Source organism: Giraffa tippelskirchi, chromosome 7 (genome assembly GCF_054371585.1).
Source record: "Giraffa tippelskirchi isolate mGirTip1 chromosome 7, T2T-mGirTip1v1.2.pri, whole genome shotgun sequence".
NCBI lineage: Eukaryota > Metazoa > Chordata > Mammalia > Artiodactyla > Giraffidae > Giraffa > Giraffa tippelskirchi.
In genome coordinates this window covers 35,403,868-35,409,495 of record NC_137281.1, presented here as the reverse complement: position 1 = coordinate 35,409,495, position 5,628 = coordinate 35,403,868, and the positions used below count along the sequence as shown (strand labels likewise).

Genomic DNA, 5,628 nt, shown 5'->3' with positions numbered 1-5,628 from the left:
GCAGGCAGAACACCTCATCCCACCCAACAAGAGCCAGGCCAGAGATTTACAGGCGAGTGAGGTGTTCTCCTCAGAGAACAAGATTTCAAAGCTCTGTGCCGTGAGGCCCCAAGAGTGGAATGAGGCAGCTTGGTGAGGCCAGTCCCACCCCACTGACACCTCTTGGCCAGTTGCTCACTCTGCCTCAGGCAAATAGTTAACCGACATCTGAGGCCTACTCAGCTCTCACTGTGACCGGAAATCTGTGTGAAGGATGGATGGACACCAGGCCTCTGGCCCTGTCAACCAGGTGCTTCATGGCCGAGGAATGTGACCTACAGCTCACACAGCCCAGCCTGCCTGACAGGTTGGCGGCTGCCCGGGGCAGGCCTGTGAGCAGTCCAGGCTGCTCCTGACCTCCTGGGGGGACTCCCTTCCTGGGTGAGGTGGAGCAAAGGCAACCCTGCCAGACCTCATGAATCACGGCCTGATCCCCTCCCTCCCGTCCCTCCCCAACAGACATCGAGGGTCTATGGTATAGCCCCCCCAGCCTAGAAGGGCTCCAAGGAGAGTACATGGGGTTTGCACATGTGCTTTGAGCCCCACCCACGAAGGCACTAGGTATCATGATTACGACTAGGATACCAGCTTGCATGTGGCAGGCTGTCAGACCCCCTGCAAGGAGGACGCTCCTCCACTGAGCTCCCTTGGCCGCTGTGGGGCCAGCTGTGAGTCAGCCTTTGACCTTGGCCACCTTCTTAATTTAGAAGGGTAGCAGCTGCCCACCCAAATTAGCCGCTCCTTGCTCAGCCCCCGGTTCCGCGATTCACTGGCCTCTCCTCTCAGGTCCTCCTGAAAGTCAAGTCGGCATATTGCCCTGTGGGGTTGTTCTCTGGTTGGACTGTTTTGACACCAGACGAGTTCAAACAGTACAGACTCTGATGAAAGCAAGCCTTCATCTTACGCCTGAACTCTGTCCCAGAATTCACTTCCTCCGAGACGATCACTGTGGCCAGTGGCTGGTGGATCCTTCTGAGAGATAGTCCCCGCATATAGGAAAGGCCCGGCTCACCCACGAGCGTCAGTGCCTCACACACTCTGTCCAGCACCTTGCTTTTCTTACTTCACCCTCCCAGAGAGCCCTCCAAATCACACAGAGAGACTTGCCCCCTACCGTTGTGTAAAAGGTGAACACACCCAAATGATTAACTACCTCTGTTGGCTGATAATTGAGTTATTTCTAGTCTTTTGCAACCACAAACAATGCTTCCAGAAATGTTTCAGTCCCTGGATCTTTGCCATCACTTACAAGTAGTCGTAGATATTCCCCAAAAGTGGAATGGTTAGCATTATCATTTTTAATTTTGGGGTAGGGACCACCGACTCTTTTGAGAATCTAGTGCAAAATAAAAAATCCTCCTCTCCAGAAAAAAAAAACAAACAAACCCTATGCAATGATTTTACAGAAATTCAGATTTCTGGAGGGAGACTCACAGATATCATATTAAGAAGTCATTGCATAGGGGAACAGAATATATGTAAGAAAAGTGCATCTGACTATCACTTCTCTGTGTGTCTATGTATATAGATTTCATCATGATATAGTGCAGTTTGCTGCACTGACAGTCACAGAAACAGCCAGCGAAGTTCAGTTCAGATTTCAGAAGTCAGATTCCTTATCACACTTTGTTCACCAGGGTACATACCTCTCATGGCTGTCGTGCTTCTTGACCTCAGGTCCCTAGAACCTGGCCCTGGAGCAGGTGTGCTGGGCCAGGGCTACGCCTCTCAGCAGGCGCAGGGCCTCGGGGCCCCCCAGACCCTGCCTGCAGCTGTCGTCTCGCCTTGGGATGTGAAACCAGACCCTGCCCCTGGAAGGCTCACACACTCACTTAGGTATTAATATTTTATGCCGGCAGCCAATGAGCACTCAGTCTCTCCAGGAAAACACCGTTCAGAGAGAGTACAGACTTCGTCATCTCTCAGTCAGGATTCACACTGGACTAAAGAGGGACTGCCCTGGTGGTCCAGTGGCTAAGGCTCCGTCCTTCCACTGCAGAGGGTGCAGGTTTGATCCCTGGCCGGGGAGCTAGGATCCCACGTGCTGGGATATGCAGCCAACAACAATAACAAAGAAAAAGAAAAGAAAGGGAATCCACTAGAGAAAAGCTAAAAGGAAACAGAGCTGGGAGCAGCCTGTGGTTGGTCAGAGTCTGGCACCAATGAGTTCAGGGTCTGAGTCTGGGACCCTCAGAAGCCAGGAGCTCCCCTTGGGCCATATGGCCACATTCCAGTGTCCAGCTGGTCCTGAGACCCAGGGCCCTGCCCACAGTGAGGACAGAGCAAGAGCTGAAGCCACAGAGCCAAGGGCCTTGACTGACAGTCTCCCAGGCCACTCCTCTGACAGAGCTTCATGCAAGGCTGTTTCCACAAATTCAGAGCAAAGCCAAAGAGCCACCTGGAGCCTGGCTCTGAGGAGGCACTCAAGACCTGTCATCCCTCCCCTTCTTCTCCCTTCCCTTCAAAGTTCCTGCAGCTCAAACTCTCTCCAGACCCTCCTGCTGCCCACACAACCCACTGTGGCTATTATCAGGGTGACAGCCACCCACCCCGCCTCCAGTACGTGGTCATTTCCTGAAGCCGAGAAGTCAGCAGCTTGAGTCTCAGCAACCAAGAGGCCATGGATTTAGGGGAAACTCCCCAATACTCCCTGAGTGACAAACCTTCCAGTGGGCAATTTGGAGAGGAAGGAACTGAGGACTCTCATTTCTGGAAGCCCATGTAAGTCCTAGAAGGTTCTGTCCTGGAGGCTATAGCCACCTTGCCATCTGTGGCTTGTGTGTGGGTGTGTGAGCACGCTTAGTAGTGTCTGATTTTTTGTGACCCCCATGGACTGTAGCCTGCCACATTCATCTGTCCATGGAATTTTCCAGTTGGAATGAGTTGCCATTTCCTTCTCCAAGGACTCTTCCCAACCTAGGGATCTAATCCACGTCTCTTGTGTCTCTTGCATTGCAAGTGGATTCTTTACCAACTGTGCCACCTGGGAAGCCCCTTTGCCATTTGTGGCTTGTATACTAAGAAAAAAAATTACCCAACATCCACTGCAGACCAGGTAGGATTGTAAGCGTTTTCAAATGTGTTCACTTTTATTCCTCTAGCAGCCCCTTGATGTGAATTCCAGGATTATTCCACTTGGATTTGTAGCCCAGATGGCTCTGCCCTGGGCTGTCCCCACTCCAGGTGTGGGCTTTCCCCTGAGCAGCTTCCTGAAGGAGATGGGAGGCGAGAGCAGCTCCAGGCCCTCCTGCTCCTCAGGATGGAGCCGTGTGTGTGTGTGTGTGTGTGTGTGTGTGTGTGTATGTGTGCGCACGCTGTCACCTGTGTCACCTTTGCAATTGCCCCGCGAGGTAAGACGTGGGTTTACATCCCTTTCTCAAGTAAGCAAGCCGAGGTGAAGCAACCTGCCCAGTCACTCAGTGGCAGGGTGGGGATTTGGCCCCAGGCTGGGCCGTCAAAGGTCAAGCCCTTGCTGGGTGCCGCATGTGGTGGCCCACATGGGGATGTGGCCTTGAGGAAATGGAGAGGCATCAGGCCGGCGGGGGGGGGGGGGGGGGGGGATGGAGGGAGGGGCGGGGAATGGGGGGGTGAAGCCTTTGCAACGTGGGCGGCAGGAGCAATGTTTGCAGCATAGTCTGGTCTGCATCTTTGCCTAGATGCGCCTGTGATTGTCTCCCTGAGGAGACAGCTTGGGGTGGGGCCTGATGGCTCTGGGCTGGGGTCCGAGCCTGGGCTTCTCATCCCAGCTTTGCCTTGGCAGATCCAATCTCTCCACAGGCCTGGGCAGAGGGTGGGCTCTGCTCACCCTTCTCGCCATGATGCTTTGTGAGGCAGGAGTGGGAAGCAGAGCTGATGGCATAAACCCTCATCCATATGGGCCTTTGAATATGTGCCTCAGAAGCAGCCCACCCCTAGGGGAGATACTCAGTCCCCCTAACAGCAAGCCCATCACCCCCGAGCAGAAGGCAGTGACAGCAGCCTTTCCAGCTGAGCACTAACTAGGTGCCAGGGGCTGGAGGCCACCTCTACACAAGCTGATTGCTATGGACCAAAGCCGATGCTGTCACTACACCCATTTTACAGATGAGGAAACTGAGGCTTAGGAAAGTCAGTAGGTACAGTAAACACAGTGCCCAAGGTCTATAGTATCTGGGGGGGGGCTCCATGAAAATATTTTAATATCACTTAAAAGCAGAAGGAAAAAAAATTCAGAACGAAGAGAATGGTTTTACACATAACAAAATATTTATCTTTAATGCCAACATTGTGGTAAATATATTTTTAGAGTTTTCTTTTTAAAGAAAAAGAGAAAGGGCTCCCCAAAGGCAAAAGTGCTGAGAGGGCTTCTGAAACTTGTCATGCTGAAACTTGAACCTAGACCCATCCCCTCTGAAGGTCAGAGCTGTCAAAGAACTGCCCAGCCTCTCCCCTGGTGTCAAAGGAACAGCACCACCCAGGAATTCCCTGGCAGTCCAGTGGTTAGGACTTGACACTCTCACTGCCAGGGCCCGGGGTTCGATCCCCGGTCAGGGAATGAAGATCCTGGTGTAGCCAAAAAAAGAAAAGGAACAGCACCAGAGTCTTCCCGGGAACTGCAGTATGCACCTGTCCCTGAGAAGAGAACGGCCACTCGGCCGTGGTGCTCACCCTACCTGCCACTATCGCTGGTGGGCAGGCCACCCAGGCTTTATTCCTGCCCTCCAAGAAGCCATTGGAGCAGAGCAGTCATATTTCAGAGGCTGAGTCGTTCATGGGGAGAAACTAAGGAAAAATGTGAGCCCCTGGAGGTGCCTACCTGGGAGAAGCAGGAGAAGAATGACACAGATCATTCAGAAAAACACTCCAGCTTTCCTCCTCACCTGAAGAAAAGAATAGATAGATATCCTGGACTGTAGGAATTCTGTGTTTCATAGACTCACTATAGCCCGGGTGGACAGAGAGCCCAGTGGAGTCACACATGCCTGGATTTGGGCCCACAGTCTGTCATTTAATTTACTGTGTGACCTTAAGAAAGTTACTTTACTTCTCTGATTTTGTTTTCCTTTCTGAAAAGTGGAATAATAACAACACCCCTTCCTCTACACATACCCCCTCCAATAGGGTTGCAGTGAGAATTGGTAGAAATAAAATGCTTTCTATAAAACAGACATTTCAACTGGTAAAAGATAGAATACTCATTTGTTTGGGAAAGAAAAAAAAATTGATCCCAACATCCCTAGGGTCTTGGGTAATTGCAGTGCTGTGCACTTGCCTGAGATGTGATCAAGTTGGAGAAGCCGCCAAAACCACCATAACTGAGGACACAGCATGATGTCGGCCTCCTTGTGTCTCCAAGTCTTCCAAGGGGACAGTTTAGACGGGAGGTGATAACCTGACCCATGAAAGGGGAGTGTCACCTCCAGTGAAGGCGTCACCGGAGCGGGGAATTCATCAGCCTGGTGACTTTCGCCACATTTGAGCCTTGCAAGCCCACGATTACACAACCACAGGCAGAAACCGTGAAATTAGAACAGAGGCATGAGTAATGAGCAGACCCAGGGTTCCCTCCAGGTGAGCAGCGCTGTTGCCTAGCAGGTGAGCAGCGCTGTT

The 5,628-nt window shown here is 52.0% G+C and overlaps 1 non-coding gene across 1 annotated transcript; it reads left to right on the top strand.

The window, feature by feature from the left end:
* Positions 1–4,500: 4,500 nt before the first annotated feature.
* On the top strand, positions 4,501–4,573 carry TRNAE-CUC (transfer RNA glutamic acid (anticodon CUC)). The gene has a single exon. It is a non-coding gene; the product is annotated as a tRNA-Glu (tRNA).
* Positions 4,574–5,628: the final 1,055 nt, after the last annotated feature.